Source organism: Coffea arabica, chromosome 5c, assembly GCF_036785885.1.
Source record: "Coffea arabica cultivar ET-39 chromosome 5c, Coffea Arabica ET-39 HiFi, whole genome shotgun sequence".
Lineage (NCBI taxonomy): Eukaryota > Viridiplantae > Streptophyta > Magnoliopsida > Gentianales > Rubiaceae > Coffea > Coffea arabica.
Genome location: NC_092319.1, coordinates 32,203,362 through 32,219,984, shown reverse-complemented (window position 1 = coordinate 32,219,984; position 16,623 = coordinate 32,203,362). Strand labels below are relative to the sequence as shown.

The following is a 16,623-nucleotide window of genomic DNA, read 5'->3' as shown; positions in this document are numbered from 1 at the left end:
GACTTCCTGCAGCTTCTGTTCTTGCTTCTTGAGATGATCCTCCAAAATCTTGAATCGAGTGCTTTCTGCCATTTGGATTTCAGTAGCTGGCCAAGGATCAGTCAACTCTGATACCAATTTGTCAGACCCTTGGCAATGTGATAGTAGGAGAGTTGAGACCAGCAGGCGTGGAAAGGTTTGAATGTAGAAGAAGAGAAATGAGACGGAAAAGAGAGAGAGAGAGAAAGTGGATGGGAGAGACAGAGAATTTGAGGGGAAATAAATGTGATTAACTTCCTGTCCCCAAATCTATTACATTGCCTGGATTTATACACATTCAATGATTAAACATAATCTTATTGGCAAGAATTTCCGTGCAACTAACTACTCTTTCAGCAAAATCAGTTATAACTAACTTTTAACAAATTGGCTCCATATGCGTAATTACACTAATGCCCTCTAAACTTTCGATCTAATTGCAATTAAGTCCCTGTGCCTGACAGTAGGCAGGATGATAATTAAACAATATTACTGATGTAATATAAACTTCATACTTAATTGCACTATGACCATGGTATTACAGTAGTATTTTCATTTGCTGCCATATACAATGAATATAGATGGAATTATTGGCCAACTATGTGGTTCAATTAATCCTTAGTATAACTACTATAATTATTTTAGTTTTGTTATCGGCCAACCTTAAATTTGAAAGTCATATTTGCCAGGCTGAACTCTTTTTATGACAATCTAGCTCCTTACATTGTGGTTGTTACGTTACATATAAGAATGGGTATCTAGAGGGGTAGCGAATGAGTATATAGCACTTGTGCGCCTATGGCTGCACTTTGTATGTGGCATCATAAGGCTATATTGCCGTAATTAAGCAGCGCTACTGCAGTTTTGTTGAAAAGTTGCACTACACATTTGCCTTTTTGCATGGTTTTGAAAATCGAACCGGACTGATCGGTTTGATCAATCGGACCATGAACCGATCATAATTTCAATCCGATTCAAACCTCGAATTGATAGGACTTAAAAATCGATAATAATCGTTTGCACCTTACGAACCGAATTGAACCGTTGAACCAACAAATTTTTTATTTTTGTCTATTAAATTGAAAAAATTATATATATCAAAAAATAAGTTTTTTTAACCCTAAAGACTAATTATTAAATACCACATCCACTCATTTTCTTCTCATTTTTTTGCCTCTTATCAGGTTTGCATCTCTATTTTATATTTTCCTGACTTTCTCTAAAGTCCAAACTCCAAACTTTTTTTTTTAAGTTGCAATCTCTAAATCTAAAAAACGTGAATTAAAAATTTAAACTCACATGTCTAATTTTCATGGTCGTGAATTTTGTATAATTTTGAGAATATTGTCGTATTTTTGGATTAGATTTAAGATTATTTTTTGATAGATACAATTGAGAATGAAATGAAATTTATTTGTTGCAACTTATAATTTAAAATTTTTATTTGTGAAAATTTGAGTTCTTTGAAAATATTAAACTTTTCATCATATAAAGTTTTAAATTAATCCATTACATGTTTTATTATATATATATATATATATATATATTTATATAAATTATTTTTTAAGAAATTTATTGAACTTTCTTTTTTCTAGGTTTTCTTCAGTAGAGAATTCATAAATATGGAAATTAGTACAACAAGCAACTGACTGAGTCTATCTCACAATGTAACTACTCCTCTGGCACTTGTAGAACAAACAAAAGTGTCCCAACCTTTACAACGAGGACTAAAATATTCTTAGATTATAGAGTGAACACACGCATTCAAAAAATCTTATATGCCAAGCTAAAAAAACATACTCTTTTCAATAATGCTTGAAAATCAATCATCTAAGGGGGACCCACTAAACTCCATTGTCCAACCAATTGCTGCAAAAAAATGTACTCAAGAAACCATTTTGGAGGTTATTACCAGTAGCCCGTTTGACTTTCTTATGCTCCTAATTTTCGTCTCCGTGCCCTTTCCCCTATGACAAAAAAAGCCCTGCTGGTTTTTCATTTGCCTTTAGCTGCCTTCTTTTTCATTTTTATCATGGAATGTGGCTTGTCAGGACACTCTAGTCCTTAGCTACAAAACCTTTCAGCCACATTATTGGCTAGTTAGTACTTTCGAGTATTTTAATCATAGGTAAGCAAGAAATTTTCTTGAATTATGGGAAGCCCATTTCAGCCACATTGGTGTAAATTAGTATACTATTATTTTTGCAAAGGTAGCATGATTTTTGAATAGATTTCCTTTCCTTTTTTCTTTCTTGGGTTCTTTATTATTTAATGGGCATAAGGGAAAGTAAAGAGAGAACAAATTAATTATATATTGTGGTTTTACAAAAAAGAATGGGAGTGTTTTTCAAAAACTAGTTTTTTAAATACAATAAAATTTTTAAAAAGTACTCTAAAAGATAATCTAAAAATTAGTTTAAATTTTTTAAAATTTTAAAAAATATCTCAAAATATATTTTAGAAACTCTTCTATTCTTAAATATCCCAAAATATTTTCTAAAAATATTCCAAAATATAATCTAAAAACTCTACTACAGTAAATTTTTTTAAAAACACCCCAAAAAATAGCTAATCTAAACGGATTTTGTTCGGATTTTTCTGACCAGTGTTAATGCAACAAATTTTTCATTCATACAGTTACATTTATTGCACTGTTGCGTACAGACACTTTCCCTACTTAATTTCACTATTCAAAAAAGCCAATGCTTGGGGGTCGCTCAACCTCCAAGGCAGACAAATGATCTTCAGTTTTATGCCATTTTTTGGTTTTACCAATTGGGTATATATTGAAGATGAAAAACACCAGATAGCTGTATTGCTGATTTTGACTGAATATTTAGAATGACCACCTCTTTCCCTACTAGAAATTTTGGGCATTTTTAGTCTCCTTTTGGTGAAATTGCATTGTCTTGGGAGAATTGCCAGATGGTGTGGCTAGTGATTTGTGGCTTGTTGATATTACTCTGGGCAGTTTCTTTAGGCAAAAATACACTTGGGTTCGTCCTTAAATTCCAAGACCACCTTTCTGAATGATAATGGAAGTAAGATCACTTTTTAATCTGTAAAGAGTTGGTTCTCAGCATAGACAAATAATTTGTCTGTGTCTTTGAATTATTGTGTATTTGAGGAGTGAGTGAGCTTTTAATACTTGGTTTTGGTTTTTGCAATTTTAGGTTCTAGGGTGCCTTCGAGGAAAAATGTCTTGTTGGTTATTGCACACCTTGATGACGAGACAATGTGAGGTTGAGAAACAAAATTCATGTGCTTTACTTTTCACTGAAATTATTTTATTTGGACTACAAGCTTGTGTTGGATAGGATTTGTGTAGCATGCTCTAGATTTTAAAGTGCTATTCTTTTCCAAAAACTTGTGCTTTGCTTAAAATGGTTTATTGGATACATGATAGAGATTGAATCGTTACACTGAATAAATTTATGGTAGAGAACATTCTGAGCATTGGCTGACTTTGATCTCATGTATAAAATTTGTTAGGTTATACGCTGGCAACATTCCCTAAATAAGGAATGCAATAGTGCAAGGGAATTTTTTTCTTTGTATAATGTATAGAATAGTTTCCTTTCTTTTTTATTCAAATATTAAGAATCACAAGATTGTGGGTTTACTATATGCTTGTAACAGTACTTAATATCTATGCACGTTCTTTTCGCCAACAATTAATTACCTGACTTCAAGAGGCCATGATGTGTATATTCTGTGCTTCTCAACTGGTAATGCACTACTACAGACTTGTAACTTCCTAGTTGCTTATATAACTAGGACATTTAATTGAGCCAAGAAACTTCTTTTGTCTCCTCTGCCATGGCTCATGTTTCAGTTAGGGTGGTTAAACTGGCTAGGCATATAATGATAAACAAGGCTGAGTGTACTAGCAAAGACAAAGTTCTGATTTGACTAGATGTGTAATCTTACTACATGGGGAATGATTTTCTGGTCGTGTCCTGAACCAGGCAATCGCTTTGCAGTACAAAAGGTTGTAGCTTGCAGATGCAAAAATTTTTAATTGATTTGTCTCCTTGATAATGGGGATGGGTATATGTTTCTAATTGTATGATTTTTCTAATTACATTGGCTGTAGTCTGAGTCCATTTTGAAGTTCTTTTAATGTGGTAACTAGTCTTCTGTATAAGATGGCCTTGGAAGTTCAGTAGTCTTGACACTGTTATTAGTAGTTGGTTTTTCCACTATAAAGGTTTCAAAAGTTGTCACTTTTGTAGGTAATGCAGACGGTTTTGGGAACATCAAGAAAGAAGAGCTATACCGAGATGCTATCTTGAAGGTATTTTGATGTTGAATTGGAAATCCTATTACTTTGGCTTCAGTATGTAGCTGGGTGGCCGGACTAGAGATCTCTTACATCCATACTAGCCACTTTATTTTTGGGGTCTGTAGTACTATGTTAGATTTCTATTGTCACCAGATTAATATTAGCATTCTACATACTATCTAGATGTACAGTTCCATGGTTGATATTTTACTTGGGCTTTGGTCTTCTAACTAATTGGAAGTATTTTATGCATTGCAGGTGCCATCCCATAAGTGAAGGTTGTGGACCACTCAGATTTGCAGGTACTTGTCTGAAGTATCTTTAGAAGATTTGATATTGGTCTATTATTTTCCTTGTGACATATTATGCCAAAGATTTAATAGAATTTGGTTTCTGCATGTAGGATGGTTATCTAATCTTTTCTAATATTTACAATAGCAAATCTTTCTATAATCACATATCTTCAACACTCCCCTCAAGATAGAGCATAGATGTTAATCATGCCCATCTTGCTACAAATATAATCAATTCTCGGACCATTTAGAGATTTAGTGAAAATATCAGCTAACTGCTCTCCAGTTCTCACATGACTGGTTGAGATCAAGTTTTGCTGAATTTTTTCACGAACAAAGTGGCAATCAATTTCGATATGCTTTATTCTCTCATGAAAAACTGGATTTGATGCTATATGAAGAGCAGCTTGATTGTCACACCATAACTTCATTGGAAGTGAATTATTGATTCCCACCTCATACAATAATTGGTGTATCCATATAAACTCACAAGTGGATTGCGCCATAGACCGGTATTCAGACTCTGCACTAGAGCAAGATACTACATTTTGTTTCTTATTTTTTCACGATACCAAATTACCTCCAACGAAGACACAATATCCAGTTATAAATCTTCGATCAATTTTAGAACCTGCCCAATCCGCATCTAAGAAGCATTCAACATGAGAATGGCCATGATTACCATAACTGGATTTGATGCTATATGAAGGGCAGTTTGATTGTTACACCATAATTTCATTGGAAGTGAATTATTGATTCCCACCTCCCACAATAATTGATGTATCCATATAAGCTCACAAGTGGATTGTGCCATAGACCGGTATTCAGATTCTGCACTAGAGCGAGATACTACATTTTATTTCTTATTTTTTCACGATACCAAATTACCTCCAGCGAAAACACAATATCCAGTTGTAGATTTTCGATCAATTTTAGAACCTGCTCAATCCGCATCTGAGAAGCATTCAATATGAGAATGGCCATGATTACTACATCCCGGAGCTCCTTTAAGATAACATAAGATTTACTCTAAAATTGCTCAATAGGTGGTTCTTGGTGAGAACATAAATTGACTCACAATACTAAACGGATATGCAATGTTCGGATGAGTCACAGTAAGATAGTTCAATTTTTCGACTAACCTCCGATACATTTCAAGATCTGAGAATAACTCCCCACCATATGTTGTAAGTTGCATGTTGAGAATCATTGGTGCACTACATGGCTTAGCACCTAACTTTCTCGTTGCTTTCAAAAGATTAAGGACATACTTCCTTTGGCATAAGAAGATACATTGTTTACACCTTGTAAGTTCAATGCCTAAAAAGTATTTCAACATACCCAAATCTTTTGTCTAGAAGCGCGATTGAAGAAAATTTTTAAGAACTGCAATACCTGCATTGTTACTATCAGTAATAACAATATCATCAATATAAACCACTAATAGAATAATACCAATTTTAGATTACTGATAAAAGATAAAATGATCAGAATTACACTTCTTCATGTCAAACTCTTGAACCACCTCATTGAATCTCCCAAACCAAGCACAAGAACTCTATTTTAAACCATATAATGACTTTCGAGGTCTACAAACCTTACCAAACTCCCCCTGAGCAACAAATTCAGATGGTTGCTCTATATAAACTTTCTCTTGCAAATTTCCATGAAAGAATGCATTCTTAACATCTAACTGGTACAAAGGCCAATTATTAGTAGCAACAAGGAAAATAAATAATCGAACAGAGGTAAGTTTTGCTACTGGAAAAAACGTGTCTGAGTAATCCGTCCCGTATGTCTGAGCATACCCTTTTGCAACAAGACGAGTTTTGAGGCGAGCAACAGAACCATTAGGATTGACTTTAACAGCAAACATCCATTTACAACCAATAGGTTTCTTACCTGTTGGTAGATGAACCAAGTCCCAGGTACCCATTATTATCTAGAGCCATCATTTCTTCCTGCATAGCAGCCCGTCAATCAGGATGTTCCAAAGCCTCAGATAAGCGTTGAGGAAGAGATATTGAATCTAAAGAAGCAGTAAAACAACGCAAAGAGGGAGACAAATGATCATATAAAGCAAATGATGAAACTGGGTAAGTGCACTGTCTTTTACCTTTCCTTAAAGCAATAGGCAAATCAAGACTGGAATCTAGAGACTGAAGAAGCGATGGATCAGGACTCGGATCTGTAGACAGAGAAGATGGTGGAGGATGTGAGTCTATGTGTTGAGGACGACGAGAATACACTTGAGTGATCGGTGGTCTGGTAGGAACAGTTGTTGTAACAGTGTAGACTAGAATATCATCTTCCTCCTCCTAACTACTATGGACATTAGACTCAAGAAAAAATGAATGTATTTCAAAACATGTAACATCAGCAGAGATTAAATAACGATCTAAATTTGGAGAATAACATATATACCCTTTTGAAGACGTGAATAACCAAAAACACACACTTGAGAGATTTGGGATCTAATTTAGACACCTGAGGACAGATATCACGAACAAAACAAGTACACCCAAATATACGTGGTTCAATGGGAAATAAAGATTGGGTTGGAAACAAAATTGAATAAGGAATCTCACCAGCAAGCACAAAAGATGGCATGCGATTAATAAAAAAATAAGTTGTTGAAACAACATCTGCTCAAAATTGATTAGAAACCTTCATATGAAATAGAAGGGCTCTAGCAACTTCTAATAAGTGCTTATTTTTCCTTTCAGCAATATCATTTTGTGGTAGTGTATCAGAACATGAAAATTGATGAAGGATTCCATTTTCTGACATATACGAATTAAAGAGTTTAGAAAAGTACTCTTTTGCATTATCACTTCGCAAAATGTGGACACGCACATTGAATTGTGTTTTTATTTCAGTACAAAAGGAACAAAAGATACTAAATAAATCTGAACGACTTCTCATTAAATATAACCAAGTAATATGAGAGTAGTCATCAACAAAAGTGACAAAATATTTAAAATCAGACTTAGATACTATTGGACAAGGGCCCCAAATATCAAAGTGCACTAATTCAAAAGGAGATGTAGCCCGTTTATTGACTGTAGGCAAGTAGGGCAAACGATGATGCTTGGCAAATTGGCATGACTCACAATCTAAATAGGATAAATTCTGAAAATTTGGACACAACTTCTTCAAGATGGGTAGAAATGGATGATCCAAACGACAGTGAATTTCAAGAGGAGTCAAGGTAGAGGAACATGCAATAGGTTTTGGCACTTTCGATGAAGGGGTTTCAAGTGTATACAGGCCGCCAGACTCACGTCATTTACCAACAATCTTCCCCATCATAAGATCCTAAAAAACACAATATTCAGGAAAGAATGAGACAGAGCTCTTGAGAGCTTTTGTAATTTTACTGACTGAAAGTAGATTAAAATAAAAGTAAGTAAACATAAAACTGAATATAAGGAGATAGATGACATAGGAATTGCTACACCAGAACCCACAACTGAAGCACCTGACCCATCAGCCAAAGTAACATTCAGATGATCTTTGTTAGGATTAAAAGAGGAGAGGATATCTTTATTACTGGTCATATGATCTGTTGCATTGGAATCAATGACCCATTTGTTAGAAGATGACACAAGGCATGTAGTAGGTTTACCTGAGTGATCAATAGAAGGAGAATTGGTACTAGAAGATGGGTTAGCAGATTTTTGTGAGGCCTGAAACTCAGTAAAGCGGGCAAACTTATCAGCAGAGATGAGTATGGATTTGTCAGAAGGCACATAATTATTTTCCTGGGTTGCGAAATTTGCAAACGGGGGCTGCTGTTGAGGTCTACCATGAAGGTCCCAACACGTACGTATGGTATGGCCTGATTTCTTATGGTGATAACAAACTCGTTGATTTGAGTTGTATTGTCCATGACCAACAATTCCACCAGTCCCATTTTTGCCATTGTTTTTACCATTATTTTCTCGACCAGCTCCACTGCGACTCACGAGAACACTAGTAACATTGGAAGTAAACAAAGATCGCTCGGTTCTCAACACTCGCGTGAAAATGTCATGGAGGGAAACAATCTCTGGGTTAGAGAGAATTTGTGTTCGAGCAGCATCAAACTCCACTGGTAATCCTGCAAGAAAACTCATTATAGCCATTTGTTCCCGTTGAGACTGTTGAGCTTTTACATCAGTACTAAAAGGAAGGAGAGAATTCAATTCCTCATACACACGTTTAAAATCCATAAAATATTCTGTAAGGGATCTTTACTGTTTTTTCGAACGGTAAAATTCCTTGCAAACATCATATGTATGATTTAAATTACCCTTACCAGAATACAAAAAGGCCAAATAATCCATAAGATCTTTAACAAACTCACAATGATTGATGAAACTGACTATCTCATTATCAATAGAGTTTCGGATCTGCAAAAATAATTTTGCATTTTCCCTTAGCCAAACCTTCTTTTCTTCCCCATTAACGGGTGGGTCATCAGTGAGATAATCATCTCTATCAATACTGCGCAAATATATCCGAATAGTTTTACTTCAATCCAAAAAATTTTTTTCACTCAGTTTGTGTTCAGTAATCTTTGATGTTGTAACAATAATATCTTTAACAAACTCACAATCCATAAGCTCTTTAACAAACTCACAATGATTGATAAGACTGACTATCTCATTATCAATAGAGTTTCGGATCTGCAAAAATAATTTTGCATTTTCCCTTAGCCAAACCTTCTTTTCTTCCCCATTAACAGGATGGGTTATCAGTGAGATGATCATCTCTATCAATGCTGCGCAGATATATCCGAATAGTTTTACTTCAATCCAAAAAAATTTTTCCACTCAATTTGTGTTCAGTAATCTTTGATGTTGTAACAATAATATCAGAAATTACTGTTTTCATCTCTCTACTACTACCTTTCATATCTGCTATTATAATTCACACAAGAAAAAACTAAAAGTGACTCAATAGGGTCACGTCAAAAAACAAACTGATAACAGAACCTAAAGTTCTGATACCATGAAAACTAAGAAAAAAGGAAGAGAAAATACTCTTATTCATATTTCTGGACTACACAATGTACAAATATATATATATATATATATATATATATATATATATATATACACAAGTGTAACATAATTTAGATCCTAAAATCATGCTAGCCTAAATCAATCTATTGCCTAATTAATATCTGATACTATAATCAAAACAAAATAAATCTAATCTTTTCTAATATTTACAATAGTAAATCTTTCTATAATCACATATCTTCAGTAGAAACGATTATTAAGGAGGAAGTTGATTCTAATGCCATTGATGTGGTAAGCTTTCATCTATTTTATTGGCCAACTTCTTAACTTCTAGCTTGTTTACTACTTTGTGAAATTTTGTGGCATGATCCGTTTTCATGCTTATGAGTGCCCCAGTGTACCTAGTAATGTAAATGGTTAATTCTAAGTTATCTAGAGATTAATACTCATTTCACTCTCCTTTTGGCTTCTCAGATAATAACTTTTGACAATTATGGTGTTTTTGGTCATTGTAATCACTGTGATCTACATCAAAGAGTGCTAAGTAGCTCGAGACTTATTTGTCCTGTTACCATAATTTGTTGATTACGAAGTCTGAATTTTGGTTTTTTATAACAGAAACCTTTGGCAAAATTCTTCCCAGCAAGTTGAAGCCTGGGAACTTGTAAGTTACAATATCTTTCTTGTGGTAGCGGAGAATTTATTTCTTTGATGGTTGTTAAATTATTCATGAGCTGCTCCAACTATGACTTATTTGTACCAAGAATAGCAAATAGAATCAGAGGCCTTGTTTGTCACAGTAGAGTGACCTAGTCTTGTACTTAAGTATGTTATTATGACATGCAATTTTGAAAGAATTTTTGCTCCTTCTCTCTTAACTTCCTTCAGGAAACCTCATCTTGCAAAATGTTTCTATTTATTATTTTCTCCTATGTCCTTCAGCCTTGCCTCTTGGCCCTCCCTGATTCCTCCTTTTTCTTCCCATGCACAGTCACAATTGTTTCCATCCACTGGACAGTCACCCCTTTCACTTCTTTTTCCCTGCTATGATTTTGGATTGATGTTGGTTTTATCTTCTGGTCTGATCTTTTACGTGTGCTTCCCATGGAAGCTTAGATCATATGCATTTTCTTCTGATTTTATTCCATTGTTAATGCTTAGCTTCTGGGAGGTGCAGTTTGAAAATAGAGTGTGAGACATAGGGATGAATGGGATTTGGGAGTAGTCTGTCATTAGGTTTAGATTTGCTGGTGGTGGCTGGGCAACAGAATCTATATTTTTATTTTCTGTGTGGAAGTGTTTTATTTGTTACTTGGAACATATGAACATACATATAAGCTGTAGCTATTCAGCTATTTTCATTCTCACCAGTTGAACAAGACACTAGTGATCTTAGCATCTTGTGCATTTGACCATGAGTTTGTCAAGGTCCTCCATCTGTTATTAGACCTTTTGTCGTAAATTCCTTCCTGTTTCTCACTTTCCTCTTAAGATTTGTCCTAAGGAAGTGACAGGGCATTTTATTTTAGTTTCATTTTCTATAGCTTCTACAACCTTAAATCATGGGTTTTGTTGTTGGAATACCCAGGTCAGTAACAACATATTGCACAAATACAGTTGACCAGTAGATATTTGGTTGTCCATTTTATTAGCCAGGCAATGTCTAAACAGAGAAATGCAGTCTTTGCTGAATGAAAGTCCCTTTAAAAGCTATGCTGCAATGGCCCAACCAATGGATATGGTATGCGTGCTACTATATCCTAAATCCTAAAAGGAATAAAAAGGAGAGTTGGTTTATGAACAGTAGTCATGGTCCCCTATGGACACCTGGACTAGGTGACTGAATATGGAATATCAGGTGAACATTTGATTTGTTGGGACTAGGACTGAGTTGGGATGTGCGGCTGGTAGGTGATGTGACAATATGATTTTACTAGCTAACCCTTATCTCCCAATTTTACCCTTTAACTAGTTATTGATGTGAGCTTGTAGGCTTGGCTATTGGGTCTTTTCATAATGCTACAGTTGGATGCTAGATTGAGATCCATCAGTGCTATTGGCTGCTCCATCTTCTGTTCCAACCCTATCGTAAATAAGTCCAGGAACTTCTCCATCATCTATGAAATCTAAAACCAACCGAATTATGCAGAAAATTTAGAGGCAATTCAGTTAAAAGATTGACTCCCCACATGGATAGCAATTGGTGTATACAAAGCTCAATACTCCCAAGATGTTTCAATTGTCAAACAGAAATTCCAATACCCTCCAAACTACATGTTCCGTCTTCCCTCCATTTGACTCCTCCGTTACTTAGTCCCAACTCTCTTCTGTCCAAAATCCTTTCAAAGCTTTCAAATCATCTTCTTTGGCACTCATTTCTTTTTACCCTCTTTTTTCCTTCATTGTTCTTAAAGTAGTTTAGATTATAAATGGTTCAAATTGTGGGTATTTGATATTGCAACAAGCTTATTTCAAATGTGCATATGAGTGCTTTGACAGAAGAATAAAGCTTCAGGAGATAAGGAAGCATTGAAATCTCCGTGTTCTTCAAGCTCAGAAACGTATTGAATGTGAAATGGCCAAGTTTGTTTTCTCTCACCTCCGGTAAAACTCTTTTTTCTTTCTATTTGATGCGTTTATGTTTATCCTTTTGTTAAGGCATTTAAATTATACCAAGTTTCAGGCTTTTCCAGTTGTTCTTCTGCTCCTAAGATGTTCATTGGATTCTTCTAGCATTCTTTGCATGCATATTTCTGATTTATTGCTGGGTCCAATTACTGCTCTAGTACTGATAGTAGGGAAGATAGGGCCATTGGGGTGATTTTGGGGCAATTCCCCAATGCGTATTGTTTTCACAGCACACACTATTTTCAAGTACCTATTGTTTTGGATTTTTTTGATTAGTTTTTATTACAAATTTTCGATCGTTTATATGCTCTAAATTTGAACCTGGAAGATAATGCTTATGTCAGGTTCTTAATTATTTTCGGTCAAATTTTTATCCACCCTTGGAAGCTGCTTTCTTCTTTACTTTGCCTGCCTTATTTGGTTGGTTGGGTTCAAGTATTTTGTGTCTTTAGAGCCAAATATGTTTTTAATCTTTTGCTGGATTTCTGCTTTTGAGGCCTTCAGACATAACGATGAGTCCAAGAAGTTCTTCCATTGCATTTTGGTAAACTTGAAATTTTGTCTCTGTTTTCAGCATTTCATTTGCATTCTGTAGTTTATTTGCTGTTTCTCTTTCTCCCACATTTAGTGCTTTCTTATTAGTCGAAATTTAGGATGGAACTTGGCAAACTATCAAAAGAAACTGCATAGTAGCTTGAAATTTTGCAGGTATATACTATCATTCTTAACCAGTTTTCCTTAAAAGGATTGCATCATTCCCCATCTTCCAAGGAACTGAACCTCTTACATAATAGTCATTTTGCATGACTTAGTTCAAGTCAAAGGATAAATTTTCCTTATACTCTTATGTTTCTGTTGTTTGATAATATAGAGGGAGCTCTTTGATTTGTATCCACTTACTGCATGCTAATTGTTTAAAAAGGCTTGATTGGAAAGCTATTAGTTGGGTGGTCTCACCCCCTACCTTAGGGTCTCTTGTCACCGTTGAAGCTCAAAGGAATGTAGTTCCAGGAATGCTTAATAGTTGCGAAGATAATGAACACCATCAATATGATATTTATGGATTAAATAATGAAGTGATTGGTAATGCATGTGCTCCACATATGTGATGCATGTTCAAAATGTCATTTATTAATTACTCGAAGTTTGTAATTATAATTCTCTGAAGTGACTTTTTGTGAATAAAATTTGTTGAAGTTTGTGTTTTGCTCCTTTATGACCCCAATTTGCTTCCATCTATGCTACAAGCCCGTACATGTGCCAGCATGTATTGATACTGATTTTACCTGTGCACCAACTGCAATCGTTTGTAGCATGTCATCTTCAAGATCAGTCGGTGTGGCAATACATGAAGTTACAATGGTGCATTTATGCTTTTAATGCACTAAAAGAAATGCTGGAGTTTGAAATCTGACGTCTATATGTTGACGGCATGAACAAATGCTGGAGTTTTGGGTAGTTTCTTGAGACAAGATACCATATCTGTGTGTTCAAAGAATTTGATGAGAATGCCTGGAGAATTATTACAGTTTTTGACCATGTATACTTGCATAGATTATACTTTTTCTGGGCACCGTCATGCAACGCGTGAGGTCCAAATAAACTAGTTCACATCTAATTGGAGGTAGAACAGATTAATATCTTTTTTTCCTTGCAAGATCTTACATGATTTTCCTTAGAAGAGATTTTTTTTGGGTATATTTACATTTATTGTTTTTCTGTTTTTTCCTCTAACTGGCTTCAATAATCTTTTGTGTATTCTCATTTGTCTCATCTTAATTGCCAATGCAGGTTTCGGAAGCTTTTTGTGTCATTTTCAAGCTACACTTGCGTAAACGCTCTTAAGATGATGAACTATTACCATTAGGCATACCTACGAGCGGGGAGGTGGCTATGGTCTCGTGGTTAAGGTTGAGATCTCAGGAATTAGAAATCTTAGGTTCAAATTCTCGCAAGAATTAGAAGTTTAAAAGTAGGAAAAAACAAATTTAAAAGTAGGCATACCTCTAGCATATATGTCCTAATCATCATTTAGAGTTATTTAGCTCTGCTAAATGTAGAAGAATCTTTAGTACGAGTATTGGAGACATTAATCCTAGGTTTGATGGACAAAAGTAAATTTACTCCGATGCTAATTGCTATCAATGTCAGCTTTATATGTATGATTTGCAGGGATCAGGCAATGTGTTTTGTTAGGAATGTCCAAATATATGCAATGGAGGACTATGGCCTCAAAGTCAGAGAGTCTACCTTGTTTGGAAAGCTAATTTTCTCTAAAAAAAAATTTTTATGTTTTTTATGAATAAATTTTTCAATCATTTTTTTATCTCACGTACATCAAATTACTATAGTACATTCTTTTACAAAAGCCTGACGAATTTTTTTACAAAAACTCTGGAAAATAGATTCCCCTTGTTTGAGATATTAAATTTGAATAAAATCCACCATTGCCTCGCATTACTAAATGTGTTTGCGTAAATAATTAAATTTGGTGGTGATGTATGGCGATGTATTTGTTGAGTGTTGGATTTCGCCTCTTGGTTACGAGTGGATTAAAGGATTTGGAGAAGAGTGTAAGGGTGCGTTTAATTAACAAGTTTAAAAGTTTGAAATCTAAAATCTTTCCCAATATTTTAAGTTATTCAATCATTAAGTTTTAAATTTGATATATTGCAGTGAATGCATATTAAGTTATTGATAAATGAATAGCTCATTAATTATTTTTTGAAGTAAATTGTGCCAAAAAAATTCAATGTTACTCATTTAATTTAGATGTTTTATTTTTTGTTATTCAATACCTCTAAAAATATTAAAACTTGAATAACTTAAACTGTTATTAAATTGTTAAGTACTAAATTTGATATATTTAATTTGAGTCTATATTACATTAAGTAACTTATATGTTGGAGCAAGTTTTGCCTAAAAAATTCAACTGTTTCAATCATGCGTACTCACAAAATTACTTTTATCTGTCACTAATTATTGTACAAAAAAAAATTAAAATGATTTGGGTAATGTTTACTTGATAAAAGTTGATAAAAGTCAATGTTTGAATATGAAGTCTTTTTCCCATATTGAATAGCAAAATTGTATTGTTTTTCAAATAAGGGATGCACTACAACTGTGCACTATATAAATAACTTTTCATTCGTCAATTTCACAATGTGATTTTTTGTACCCATAAAATTAGTATATCTTTTTACTTAGAAGCCTTGTCCACTACCAATTGTATGACAATAAAGATTAGAATCATTTAAATCATATTTACTTGACAAAAGTAAACATACTAACTGGAAGCTATTTTTGTGTTGCTGAATTGCAAAGTTATTCTTTTATTAGAAAGGAATGCACTCAATAGGGGGGAAACAACCTTTTCCTTAGTCTATTTAAAAGTTTATTTGCACACACCAAATTAATTAGAACTTGAGATTTTTGGCTACTTGAGATTTTTTAAACTAACCAATTGCATAAAAAATAAAAATTAGAACAGTTCAGACTATTTACTTAATTTTATTTTCATTTTTAAGGAATATATTACAGAAAAAAGTAATATCACTTCTTGATTTAACAATTTTTTATTTGTATCTGTAGCTATTTGAAAGGCTTTTTAGCAAACCATTCACATAGTAATGAAATTTTAATGAGCTCCAAGAATTTTACTTGATAAAAAAAAATATTGGCAATAATCCATTTTCACTACCGATAGTAAAAAAATTAAAGTAAATACTATATACACTAATCATGTATACACTAATATAGTTGGATGCATGACACATGAAAAATTTGGATTTCAAATTCAAAATTAAATTAGTTATCATGCATCTAGTTTGACAATGCATACACCTTTACTACATAGAAGATTAATCCAAAAAATTATAGCACCACCAAAAATGGAATGCACTCAACTAAAGAAAATAACTTTTCTTATCCTAAAGAAAATAACTTTTCTTTCACAATTTAATACCTTCAATTATCTGTACCTGCTAATTAGTGTATATTTCTCTATTTAAGAACTTCTTTCTTTCTTTCTTTTTTTTGCTAAGAATTTGTTTGAAAATGAAAATAAAAATTTGGACCACTTTTATTAAACAAAAGTAAGTGACTGTTAGCATGCCATTTTGTATTAAGGAACAGTTGTATAGTGACTCTCTATGACCAAGAAATTATGAGTTGAAAAAATAATTACTTATTTTTTGGATAAATTAATTTGAGTATTCAAATTTGCAAACCTACTCAATCTTTTACCATTCAAAAATATTTTGCACCAAGCAATTGTATGAAAAGGAAAATGTTCTAACAAATTTTACGTGATAAAAGTAAATGTATTGTCAAGAACAAGTTTTCCTGACAAACTGTAAAACTTTGGCCTCTACTTTTGCAATCTCAAAAG

At 33.7% G+C, this 16,623-nt stretch overlaps 1 long non-coding RNA gene across 1 annotated transcript; it reads left to right on the top strand.

Annotated features, from left to right (window-relative positions):
* Positions 1-11,648: 11,648 nt before the first annotated feature.
* Positions 11,649-14,408, top strand: LOC113689275 (uncharacterized). The gene is made up of 2 exons (XR_011815054.1): positions 11,649-12,209; positions 14,025-14,408. It is a non-coding gene; the product is annotated as an uncharacterized lncRNA (long non-coding RNA).
* Positions 14,409-16,623: the final 2,215 nt, after the last annotated feature.